Here is a 14344-nt window from a genome sequence, read left to right as displayed (position 1 = left end):
TGTCAGATGAGGCACTGAGGTGTATGGGTCAATATGTGGCTGATGAGACACTGAGGTGTATTGATCACTATGTGGCAGATGAGGCACTGAGGTGTACAGATCATTATGTGGCAGATGAGGCACTGAGGTGTACGGATCATTATGTGGCAGATGAGGCACTGAGGTGTATGGATCATTATGTGGCAGATGAGGCACTGAGGTATATTGATCACTATGAGGCACAAGTACATGGATCACTATGTGGTAGATTAGGCACTGAGGTGTACGGATCACTATGTGGCAGATGAGGGTTATGGTCAGGGTCAGGGTCAGGGTTAGGGTTTGGGTCACTGTGTGTCAGATGAGGCACTGAGGTGTACGGATCACTATGTGGCAGATGAGGCACTGAGGTGTATGGATCACTATGTGGCAGATGAGGCACTGAGGTGTATGGATCATTATGTGGCAGATGAGGCACTGAGGTGTATGGATCATTATGTGGCAGATGAGGCACTGAGGTATATTGATCACTATGAGGCACAAGTACATGGATCACTATGTGGTAGATTAGGCACTGAGGTGTATGGATCACTATGTGGCAGATGAGGCACTGAGGTGTATGGATCATTATGTGGCAGATGAGGCACTGAGGTGTATGGATCACTATGTGGCTGATGAGGCTCTGAGGTGTATGGATCATTAGGGTTGACTGCATCACCAATGAGACGGACTCAGTGCTACAGGACCCCTGCAGACTCTGCCCACTCCGGACTGCTTCTGCACCTTTTCTATCCTCCATTAGAAGAGTGGTTTTGACAAAGACCAGCCTTGGTCGAAACGTTAATCGTAACTTAAAGTATCCGTCATTTTCTCTGAACACTAATAAGCATTTGGTGATGCCTGTACTAATAATAAAAAATACAACTTTCACGTAAAAATCTGCAAGTCTTGAGTGTGCGGCTGTTTTTTCTATAGACACTGGATCATTATGTGGCAGATGAGGCACTGAGGTATATTGATCACTATGAGGCACAATTACATGGATCACTATGTGGTAGATTAGGCACTGAGGTGTACGGATCACTATGTGGCAGATGAGGGTTATGGTCAGGGTCAGGGTCAGGGTTAGGGTTTGGGTCACTATGTGTCAGATGAGGCACTGAGGTGAACGGATCACTATGTGGCAGATGAGGCACTGAGGTGTATGGATCACTATGTGGCAGCTGAGGCACTGAGGTGTACGGATCATTATGTGGCAGATGAGGCACTGAGGTGTATGGATCATTATGTGGCAGATGAGGCACTGAGGTGTATGGATCACTATGTGGCAGCTGAGGCACTGAGGTGTACGGATCATTATGTGGCAGATGAGGCACTGAGGTGTATGGATCATTATGTGGCAGATGAGGCCCTGAGGTGTATGGATCACTATGTGGCTGATGAGGCTCTGAGGTGTATGGATCATTATGTGGCAGATGAGGCACTGAGGTGTATGGATCACTATGTGGCAGCTGAGGCACTGAGGTGTACGGATCATTATGTGGCAGATGAGGCACTGAGGTGTATGGATCATTATGTGGCAGATGAGGCACTGAGGTGTATGGATCACTATGTGGCAGCTGAGGCACTGAGGTGTACGGATCATTATGTGGCAGATGAGGCACTGAGGTGTATGGATCATTATGTGGCAGATGAGGCCCTGAGGTGTATGGATCACTATGTGGCTGATGAGGCTCTGAGGTGTATGGATCATTATGTGGCAGATGAGGCACTGAGATATATTGATCACTATGAGGCACAAGTACATGGATCACTATGTGGTAGATTAGGCACTGAGGTGTACGGATCACTATGTGGCAGATGAGGGTTATGGTCAGGGTCAGGGTCAGGGTCAGGGTCAGGGTTAGGGTTAGGGTGAGGATGAGGGAGAGGGTGAGGGTTAGGGTGAGGGTGAGGGTTCGAATTAGGGTTAGGGTTCGGGTCACTATGTGTCAGATGAGGCACTGAGGTGTATGGGTCAATATGTGGCTGATGAGACACTGAGGTGTATTGATCACTATGTGGCAGATGAGGCACTGAGGTGTACGGATCATTTTGTGGCAGATGAGGCACTGAGGTGTATGGATCATTATGTGGCAGATGAGGCACTGAGGTGTATGGATCACTATGTGGCTGATGAGGCTCTGAGGTGTATGGATCATTATGTGGCAAATGAGGCACTGAGGTATATTGATCACTATGAGGCACAAGTACATGGATCACTATGTGGTAGATTAGGCACTGAGGTGTACGGATCACTATGTGGCAGATGAGGGTTATGGTCAGGGTCAGGGTCAGGGTTAGGGTTTGGGTCACTATGTGTCAGATGAGGCACTGAGGTGTACGGATCACTATGTGGCAGATGAGGCACTGAGGTGTATGGATCACTATGTGGCAGATGAGGCACTGAGGTGTACGGATCATTATGTGGCAGATGAGGCACTGAGGTGTATGGATCATTATGTGGCAGATGAGGCACTGAGGTGTATGGATCACTATGTGGCTGATGAGGCTCTTAGGTGTATGGATCATTTTGTGGCAGATGAGGCACTGAGGTATATTGATCACTATGAGGCACAAGTACATGGATCACTATGTGGTAGATTAGGCACTGAGGTGTATGGATCACTATGCGGCAGATGAGGCACTGAGGTGTATGGATCATTATGTGGCAGATGAGGCACTGAGGTGTATGGATCACTATGTGGCTGATGAGTCTCTGAGGTGTATGGATCATTAGGGTTGACTGCATCACCAATGAGACGGACTCAGTGCTACAGGACCCCTGCAGACTCTGCCCACTCCGGACTGCTTCTGCACCTTTTCTACCCTCCATTAGAAGTGTGGTTTTGACAAAGACCAGCCTTGGTCGAAACGTTAATTGTAACTTAAAGTATCCGTCATTTTCTCTGAACACTAATGAGCATTTGGTGATGCCTGTACTAATAATAAAAAATACAACTTTCACGTAAAAATCTGCAAGTCTTGAGTGTGCGGCTGTTTTTTCTATAGACACTGGATCATTATGTGGCAGATGAGGCACTGAGGTATATTGATCACTATGAGGCACAAGTACATGGATCACTATGTGGTAGATTAGGCACTGAGGTGTACGGATCACTATGTGGCAGATGAGGGTTATGATCAGGGTCAGGGTCAGGGTTAGGGTTCGGGTAACTATGTGTCAGATGAGGCACTGAGGTGTACGGATCACTATGTGGCAGATGAGGCACTGAGGTGTATGGATCACTATGTGGCAGATAAGGCACTGAGGTGTATGGATCATTATGTGGCAGATGAGGCACTGAGGTGTATGGATCGCTATGTGGCAGCTGAGGCACTGAGGTGTACGGATCATTATGTGGCAGATGAGGCACTGAGGTGTATGGATCATTATGTGGCAGATGAGGCACTGAGGTGTATGGATCACTATGTGGCAGCTGAGGCACTGAGGTGTATGGATCATTATGTGGCAGATGAGGCACTGAGGTGTATGGATCACTATGTGGCAGCTGAGGCACTGAGGTGTACGGATCATTATGTGGCAGATGAGGCACTGAGGTGTATGGATCATTATGTGGCAGATGAGGCACTGAGTTGTATGGATCACTATGTGGCAGCTGAGGCACTGAGGTGTACGGATCATTATGTGGCAAATGAGGCACTGAGGTGTATGGATCATTATGTGGCAGATGAGGCACTGAGGTGGATGGATCACTATGTGGCAGCTGAGGCACTGAGGTGTATGGATCATTATGTGGCAGATGAGGCACTGAGGTGTATGGATCATTATGTGGCAGATGAGGGTTAGGGTTAGGGGTTAGGGGTTAGGGTTAGGGTTAGGGTAGGGGTTAGGGGTTAGGGTTAGGGGTTAGGGTTAGGGTTAGGGTCACTATGTGTCAGATGAGGCACTGAGGTGTACGGATCACTATGTGGCAGATGAGGCACTGAGGTGTATGGATCACTATGTGGCAGATGAGGCACTGAGGTGTACGGATCATTATGTGGCAGATGAGGCACTGAGGTGTATGGATCATTATGTGGCAGATGAGGCACTGAGGTGTATGGATCACTATGTGGCAGCTGAGGCACTAAGGTGTACGGATCATTATGTGGCAGATGAGGCACTGAGGTGTATGGATCATTATGTGGCAGATGAGGGTTAGGGTTAGGGTTAGAGGTTAGGGGTTAGGGTTAGGGTTAGAGTAGGGGTTAGGGGTTAGGGTTAGGGGTTAGGGTTAGGGTTAGGGTCACTATGTGTCAGATGAGGCACTGAGGTGTACGGATCACTATGTGGCAGATGAGGCACTGAGGTGTATGGATCACTATGTGGCAGATGAGGCACTGAGGTGTACGGATCATTATGTGGCAGATGAGGCACTGAGGTGTATGGATCATTATGTGGCAGATGAGGCACTGAGGTGTATGGATCACTATGTGGCAGATGAGGGTTAGAGTTACGGTTTGTGTTAGGGTTAGGGGTTAGGGTTAGGGTTAGGGTATAGGGTTAGGTGTATGGATCACTATGTGGCAGATGAGGCACTGAGGTGTATGGATCACTATGTGGCAGATGAGACACTGAGGTGTACGGATCACTATGTGGCAGATGAGGCACTGAGGTGTATGGATCACTATGTGGCAGATGAGGCACTGAGGTGTACGGATCATTATGTGGCAGATGAGGCACTGAGGTGTATGGATCATTATGTGGCAGATGAGGCACTGAGGTGTATGGATCACTATGTGGCAGATGAGGGTTAGAGTTACGGTTTGTGTTAGGGTTAGGGGTTAGGGTTAGGGTTAGGGTATAGGGTTAGGTGTATGGATCACTATGTGGCAGATGAGGCACTGAGGTGTATGGATCACTATGTGGCAGATGAGACACTGAGGTGTATGGATCACTATGTGGCAGATGAGGCACTGAGGTGTATGGATCACTATGTGGCAGATGAGGCACTGAGGTGTATGGATCACTATGTGGCAGATGAGGCACTGAGGTGTATGGATCACTGTGGCAGATGAGGCACTGAGGTGTACGGATCACTACGTGACAGATGAGGCACTGAGGTGCATGGATTACTATGTGGCAGATGAGACACTAAGGTGTATGGATCACTATGTGGCAGATTAGGGTTAGGGTTAGGGTGAGGATGAGGGTGAGGGTGAGGGTTAGGGTGAGGGGGAGAGTTAGGGTGAGGGTGAGGGTTCGGATTAGGGTTAGGGTTCGGGTCACTATGTGTCAGATGAGGCACTGAGGTGTATGGGTCAATATGTGGCTGATGAGACACTGAGGTGTATTGATCACTATGTGGCAGATGAGTCACTGAGGTGTACGGATCATTATGTGGCAGATGAGGCACTGAGGTGTATGGATCACTATGTGGCTGATGAGGCTCTGTGGTGTATGGATCATTATGTGGCAGATGAGGCACTGAGGTATATTGATCACTATGAGGCACAAGTACATGGATCACTATGTGGTAGATTAGGCACTGAGGTGTACGGATCACTATGTGGCAGATGAGGGTTATGGTCAGGGTCAGGGTCAGGGTTAGGGTTTGGGTCACTATGTGTCAGATGAGGCACTGAGGTGTACGGATCACTATGTGGCAGATGAGGCACTGAGGTGTATGGATCACTATGTGGCAGATGAGGCACTGAGGTGTACGGATCATTATGTGGCAGATGAGGCACTGAGGTGTATGGATCATTATGTGGCAGATGAGGCACTGAGGTGTATGGATCACTATGTGGCTGATGAGGCTCTGAGGTGTATGGATCATTATGTGGCAGATGAGGCACTGAGGTATATTGATCACTATGAGGCACAAGTACATGGATCACTATGTGGTAGATTAGGCACTGAGGTGTATGGATCACTATGCGGCAGATGAGGCACTGAGGTGTATGGATCATTATGTGGCAGATGAGGCACTGAGGTGTATGGATCACTATGTGGCTGATGAGGTTCTGAGGTGTATGGATCATTAGGGTTGACTGCATCACCAATGAGACGGACTCAGTGCTACAGGACCCCTGCAGACTCTGCCCACTCCGGACTGCTTCTGCACCTTTTCTACCCTCCATTAGAAGTGTGGTTTTGACAAAGACCAGCCTTGGTCGAAACGTTAATTGTAACTTAAAGTATCCGTCATTTTCTCTGAACACTAATAAGCATTTGGTGATGCCTGTACTAATAATAAAAAATACAACTTTCACGTAAAAATCTGCAAGTCTTGAGTGTGCGGCTGTTTTTTCTATAGACACTGGATCATTATGTGGCAGATGAGGCACTGAGGTATATTGATCACTATGAGGCACAAGTACATAGTTACATAGTTACATAGTTATTAAGGTTGAAAGAAGACTGTAAGTCCATCTAGTTCAACCCATAGCCTAACCTAACATGCCCTAACATGTTGATCCAGGGGAAGGCAAAAAAACCCCATGTGGCAAAGAGTAACTCCACCATGGGGAAAAAAAATTCCTTCCCGACTCCACATACGGCAATCAGACTAGTTCCCTGGATCAACGCCTTATCAAGGAATCTAGTGTATATACCCTGTAACATTATACTTTTCCAGAAAGGTATCCAGTCCCCTCTTAAATTTAATTAATGAATCACTCATTACAACATCATACGGCAGAGAGTTCCATAGTCTCACTGCTCTTACAGTAAAGAATCCACGTCTGTTATTATGCTTAAACCTTCTTTCCTCCAGACGTAGAGGATGCCCCCTTGTCCCTGTCTCAGGTCTATGATTAAAAAGATCATCAGAAAGGTACATGGATCACTATGTGGTAGATTAGGCACTGAGGTGTACGGATCGCTATGTGGCAGATGAGGGTTATGGTCAGGGTCAGGGTCAGGGTTAGGGTTCGGGTCACTATGTGTCAGATGAGGCACTGAGGTGTACGGATCACTATGTGGCAGATGAGGCACTGAGGTGTATGGATCACTATGTGGCAGATAAGGCACTGAGGTGTATGGATCACTATGTGGCAGATGAGGCACTGAGGTGTATGGATCGCTATGTGGCAGCTGAGGCACTGAGGTGTACGGATCATTATGTGGCAGATGAGGCACTGAGGTGTATGGATCATTATGTGGCAGATGAGGCACTGAGGTGTATGGATCACTATGTGGCAGCTGAGGCACTGAGGTGTACGGATCATTATGTGGCAGATGAGGCACTGAGGTGTATGGATCATTATGTGGCAGATGAGGCACTGAGGTGTATGGATCACTATGTGGCAGCTGAGGCACTGAGGTGTACGGATCATTATGTGGCAGATGAGGCACTGAGGTGTATGGATCATTATGTGGCAGATGAGGCACTGAGGTGTATGGATCACTATGTGGCAGCTGAGGCACTGAGGTGTACGGATCATTATGTGGCAGATGAAGCACTGAGGTGTATGGATCATTATGTGGCAGATGAGGGTTAGGGTTAGGGTTAGGGTTAGGGGTTAGGGTTAGGGTTAGGGTAGGGGTTAGGGGTTAGGGTTAGGGGTTAGGGTTAGGGTTAGGGTCACTATGTGTCAGATGAGGCACTGAGGTGTCCGGATCACTATGTGGCAGATGAGGCACTGAGGTGTATGGATCACTATGTGGCAGATGAGGCACTGAGGTGTACGGATCATTATGTGGCAGATGAGGCACTGAGGTGTATGGATCATTATGTGGCAGATGAGGCACTGAGGTGTATGGATCACTATGTGGCAGCTGAGGCACTGAGGTGTACGGATCATTATGTGGCAGATGAGGCACTGAGGTGTATGGATCATTATGTGGCAGATGAGGGTTAGGGTTAGGGTTAGGGGTTAGGGGTTAGGGTTAGGGATAGGGTTAGGGTAGGGGTTAGGGGTTAGGGTTAGGGGTTAGGGTTAGGGTTAGGGTCACTATGTGTCAGATGAGGCACTGAGGTGTACGGATCACTATGTGGCAGATGAGGCACTGAGGTGTATGGATCACTATGTGGCAGATGAGGCACTGAGGTGTACGGATCATTATGTGGCAGATGAGGCACTGAGGTGTATGGATCATTATGTGGCACATGAGGCACTGAGGTGTATGGATCACTATGTGGCAGATGAGGGTTAGGGTTACGGTTAGGGTTAGGGGTTAGGGTTAGGGTTAGGGTATAGGGTTAGGTGTATGGATCACTATGTGGCAGATGAGGCACTGAGGTGTATGGATCACTATGTGGCAGATGAGACACTGAGGTGTATGGATCACTATGTGGCAGATGAGGCACTGAGGTGTATGGATCACTATGTGGCAGATAAGGCACTGAGGTGTATGGATCACTATGTGGCAGATGAGGCACTGAGGTGTATGGATCACTGTGGCAGATGAGGCACTGAGGTGCATGGATTACTATGTGGCAGATGAGACACTAAGGTGTATGGATCACTATGTGGCAGATTAGGGTTAGGGTTAGCGTGAGGATGAGGGTGAGGGTGAGGGTTAGGGTGAGGGGGAGGGTTAGGGTGAGGGTGAGGGTTCGGATTAGGGTTAGGGTTCGGGTCACTATGTGTCAGATGAGGCACTGAGGTGTATGGGTCAATATGTGGCTGATGAGACACTGAGGTGTATTGATCACTATGTGGCAGATGAGGCACTGAGGTGTACGGATCATTATGTGGCAGATGAGGCACTGAGGTGTATGGATCATTATGTGGCAGATGAGGCACTGAGGTGTATGGATCACTATGTGGCTGATGAGGCTCTGAGGTGTATGGATCATTATGTGGCAGATGAGGCACTGAGGTATATTGATCACTATGAGGCACAAGTACATGGATCACTATGTGGTAGATTAGGCACTGAGGTGTACGGATCACTATGTGGCAGATGAGGGTTATGGTCAGGGTCAGGGTCAGGGTTAGGGTTCGGGTCACTATGTGTCAGATGAGGCACTGAGGTGTATGGATCACTATGTGGCAGATGAGGCACTGAGGTGTACGGATCATTATGTGGCAGATGAGGCACTGAGGTGTATGGATCATTATGTGGCAGATGAGGCACTGAGGTGTATGGATCACTATGTGGCTGATGAGGCTCTGAGGTGTATGGATCATTATGTGGCAGATGAGGCACTGAGGTATATTGATCACTATGAGGCACAAGTACATGGATCACTATGTGGTAGATTAGGCACTGAGGTGTATGGATCACTATGCGGCAGATGAGGCACTGAGGTGTATGGATCATTATGTGGCAGATGAGGCACTGAGGTGTATGGATCACTATGTGGCTGATTAGGCTCTGAGGTGTATGGATCATTAGGGTTGACTGCATCACCAATGAGACGGACTCAGTGCTACAGGACCCCTGCAGACCCTGCCCACTCCGGACTGCTTCTCCACCTTTTCTACCCTCCATTAGAAGTGTGGTTTTGACAAAGACCAGCCTTGGTCGAAACGTTAATTGTAACTTAAAGTATCCGTCATTTTCTTTGAACACTAATAAGCATTTGGTGATGCCTGTACTAATAATAAAAAATACAACTTTCACGTAAAAATCTGCAAGTCTTGAGTGTGCGGCTGTTTTTTCTATAGACACTGGATCATTATGTGGCAGATGAGGCACTGAGGTATATTGATCACTATGAGGCACAAGTACATGGATCACTATGTGGTAGATTAGGCACTGAGGTGTACGGATCACTATGTGGCAGATGAGGGTTATGGTCAGGGTCAGGGTCAGGGTTAGGGTTCGGGTCACTATGTGTCAGATGAGGCACTGAGGTGTACGGATCATTATGTGGCAGATGAGGCACTGAGGTGTATGGATCATTATGTGGCAGATGAGGCACTGAGGTGTATGGATCATTATGTGGCAGATGAGGCACTGAGGTGTATGGATCACTATGTGGCAGATGAGGCACTGAGGTGTATGGGTCAATATGTGGCTGATGAGACACTGAGGTGTATTGATCACTATGTGGCAGATGAGGCACTGAGGTGTACGGATCATTTTGTGGCAGATGAGGCACTGAGGTGTATGGATCATTATGTGGCAGATGAGGCACTGAGGTGTATGGATCACTATGTGGCTGATGAGGCTCTGAGGTGTATGGATCATTATGTGGCAAATGAGGCACTGAGGTATATTGATCACTATGAGGCACAAGTACATGGATCACTATGTGGTAGATTAGGCACTGAGGTGTACGGATCACTATGTGGCAGATGAGGGTTATGGTCAGGGTCAGGGTCAGGGTTAGGGTTTGGGTCACTATGTGTCAGATGAGGCACTGAGGTGTACGGATCACTATGTGGCAGATGAGGCACTGAGGTGTATGGATCACTATGTGGCAGATGAGGCACTGAGGTGTACGGATCATTATGTGGCAGATGAGGCACTGAGGTGTATGGATCATTATGTGGCAGATGAGGCACTGAGGTGTATGGATCACTATGTGGCTGATGAGGCTCTTAGGTGTATGGATCATTTTGTGGCAGATGAGGCACTGAGGTATATTGATCACTATGAGGCACAAGTACATGGATCACTATGTGGTAGATTAGGCACTGAGGTGTATGGATCACTATGCGGCAGATGAGGCACTGAGGTGTATGGATCATTATGTGGCAGATGAGGCACTGAGGTGTATGGATCACTATGTGGCTGATGAGTCTCTGAGGTGTATGGATCATTAGGGTTGACTGCATCACCAATGAGACGGACTCAGTGCTACAGGACCCCTGCAGACTCTGCCCACTCCGGACTGCTTCTGCACCTTTTCTACCCTCCATTAGAAGTGTGGTTTTGACAAAGACCAGCCTTGGTCGAAACGTTAATTGTAACTTAAAGTATCCGTCATTTTCTCTGAACACTAATAAGCATTTGGTGATGCCTGTACTAATAATAAAAAATACAACTTTCACGTAAAAATCTGCAAGTCTTGAGTGTGCGGCTGTTTTTTCTATAGACACTGGATCATTATGTGGCAGATGAGGCACTGAGGTATATTGATCACTATGAGGCACAAGTACATGGATCACTATGTGGTAGATTAGGCACTGAGGTGTACGGATCACTATGTGGCAGATGAGGGTTATGATCAGGGTCAGGGTCAGGGTTAGGGTTCGGGTAACTATGTGTCAGATGAGGCACTGAGGTGTACGGATCACTATGTGGCAGATGAGGCACTGAGGTGTATGGATCACTATGTGGCAGATAAGGCACTGAGGTGTATGGATCATTATGTGGCAGATGAGGCACTGAGGTGTATGGATCGCTATGTGGCAGCTGAGGCACTGAGGTGTACGGATCATTATGTGGCAGATGAGGCACTGAGGTGTATGGATCATTATGTGGCAGATGAGGCACTGAGGTGTATGGATCACTATGTGGCAGCTGAGGCACTGAGGTGTATGGATCATTATGTGGCAGATGAGGCACTGAGGTGTATGGATCACTATGTGGCAGCTGAGGCACTGAGGTGTACGGATCATTATGTGGCAGATGAGGCACTGAGGTGTATGGATCATTATGTGGCAGATGAGGCACTGAGTTGTATGGATCACTATGTGGCAGCTGAGGCACTGAGGTGTACGGATCATTATGTGGCAAATGAGGCACTGAGGTGTATGGATCATTATGTGGCAGATGAGGCACTGAGGTGGATGGATCACTATGTGGCAGCTGAGGCACTGAGGTGTATGGATCATTATGTGGCAGATGAGGCACTGAGGTGTATGGATCATTATGTGGCAGATGAGGGTTAGGGTTAGGGGTTAGGGGTTAGGGTTAGGGTTAGGGTAGGGGTTAGGGGTTAGGGTTAGGGGTTAGGGTTAGGGTTAGGGTCACTATGTGTCAGATGAGGCACTGAGGTGTACGGATCACTATGTGGCAGATGAGGCACTGAGGTGTATGGATCACTATGTGGCAGATGAGGCACTGAGGTGTACGGATCATTATGTGGCAGATGAGGCACTGAGGTGTATGGATCATTATGTGGCAGATGAGGCACTGAGGTGTATGGATCACTATGTGGCAGCTGAGGCACTAAGGTGTATGGATCATTATGTGGCAGATGAGGCACTGAGGTGTATGGATCATTATGTGGCAGATGAGGGTTAGGGTTAGGGTTAGAGGTTAGGGGTTAGGGTTAGGGTTAGAGTAGGGGTTAGGGGTTAGGGTTAGGGGTTAGGGTTAGGGTTAGGGTCACTATGTGTCAGATGAGGCACTGAGGTGTACGGATCACTATGTGGCAGATGAGGCACTGAGGTGTATGGATCACTATGTGGCAGATGAGGCACTGAGGTGTACGGATCATTATGTGGCAGATGAGGCACTGAGGTGTATGGATCATTATGTGGCAGATGAGGCACTGAGGTGTATGGATCACTATGTGGCAGATGAGGGTTAGAGTTACGGTTTGTGTTAGGGTTAGGGGTTAGGGTTAGGGTTAGGGTATAGGGTTAGGTGTATGGATCACTATGTGGCAGATGAGGCACTGAGGTGTATGGATCACTATGTGGCAGATGAGACACTGAGGTGTACGGATCACTATGTGGCAGATGAGGCACTGAGGTGTATGGATCACTATGTGGCAGATGAGGCACTGAGGTGTACGGATCATTATGTGGCAGATGAGGCACTGAGGTGTATGGATCATTATGTGGCAGATGAGGCACTGAGGTGTATGGATCACTATGTGGCAGATGAGGGTTAGAGTTACGGTTTGTGTTAGGGTTAGGGGTTAGGGTTAGGGTTAGGGTATAGGGTTAGGTGTATGGATCACTATGTGGCAGATGAGGCACTGAGGTGTATGGATCACTATGTGGCAGATGAGACACTGAGGTGTATGGATCACTATGTGGCAGATGAGGCACTGAGGTGTATGGATCACTATGTGGCAGATGAGGCACTGAGGTGTATGGATCACTATGTGGCAGATGAGGCACTGAGGTGTATGGATCACTGTGGCAGATGAGGCACTGAGGTGTACGGATCACTACGTGACAGATGAGGCACTGAGGTGCATGGATTACTATGTGGCAGATGAGACACTAAGGTGTATGGATCACTATGTGGCAGATTAGGGTTAGGGTTAGGGTGAGGATGAGGGTGAGGGTGAGGGTTAGGGTGAGGGGGAGAGTTAGGGTGAGGGTGAGGGTTCGGATTAGGGTTAGGGTTCGGGTCACTATGTGTCAGATGAGGCACTGAGGTGTATGGGTCAATATGTGGCTGATGAGACACTGAGGTGTATTGATCACTATGTGGCAGATGAGGCACTGAGGTGTACGGATCATTATGTGGCAGATGAGGCACTGAGGTGTATGGATCACTATGTGGCTGATGAGGCTCTGTGGTGTATGGATCATTATGTGGCAGATGAGGCACTGAGGTATATTGATCACTATGAGGCACAAGTACATGGATCACTATGTGGTAGATTAGGCACTGAGGTGTACGGATCACTATGTGGCAGATGAGGGTTATGGTCAGGGTCAGGGTCAGGGTTAGGGTTTGGGTCACTATGTGTCAGATGAGGCACTGAGGTGTACGGATCACTATGTGGCAGATGAGGCACTGAGGTGTATGGATCACTATGTGGCAGATGAGGCACTGAGGTGTACGGATCATTATGTGGCAGATGAGGCACTGAGGTGTATGGATCATTATGTGGCAGATGAGGCACTGAGGTGTATGGATCACTATGTGGCTGATGAGGCTCTGAGGTGTATGGATCATTATGTGGCAGATGAGGCACTGAGGTATATTGATCACTATGAGGCACAAGTACATGGATCACTATGTGGTAGATTAGGCACTGAGGTGTATGGATCACTATGCGGCAGATGAGGCACTGAGGTGTATGGATCATTATGTGGCAGATGAGGCACTGAGGTGTATGGATCACTATGTGGCTGATGAGGTTCTGAGGTGTATGGATCATTAGGGTTGACTGCATCACCAATGAGACGGACTCAGTGCTACAGGACCCCTGCAGACTCTGCCCACTCCGGACTGCTTCTGCACCTTTTCTACCCTCCATTAGAAGTGTGGTTTTGACAAAGACCAGCCTTGGTCGAAACGTTAATTGTAACTTAAAGTATCCGTCATTTTCTCTGAACACTAATAAGCATTTGGTGATGCCTGTACTAATAATAAAAAATACAACTTTCACGTAAAAATCTGCAAGTCTTGAGTGTGCGGCTGTTTTTTCTATAGACACTGGATCATTATGTGGCAGATGAGGCACTGAGGTATATTGATCACTATGAGGCACAAGTACATAGTTACATAGTTACATAGTTATTAAGGTTGAAAGAAGACTGTAAGTCCATCTAGTTCAACCCATAGCCT

Source organism: Ranitomeya variabilis, chromosome 8, assembly GCF_051348905.1.
Source record: "Ranitomeya variabilis isolate aRanVar5 chromosome 8, aRanVar5.hap1, whole genome shotgun sequence".
Lineage (NCBI taxonomy): Eukaryota > Metazoa > Chordata > Amphibia > Anura > Dendrobatidae > Ranitomeya > Ranitomeya variabilis.
The sequence above is the reverse complement of the archived record's forward strand: the minus strand, read 5'-3'. Positions refer to the sequence as shown.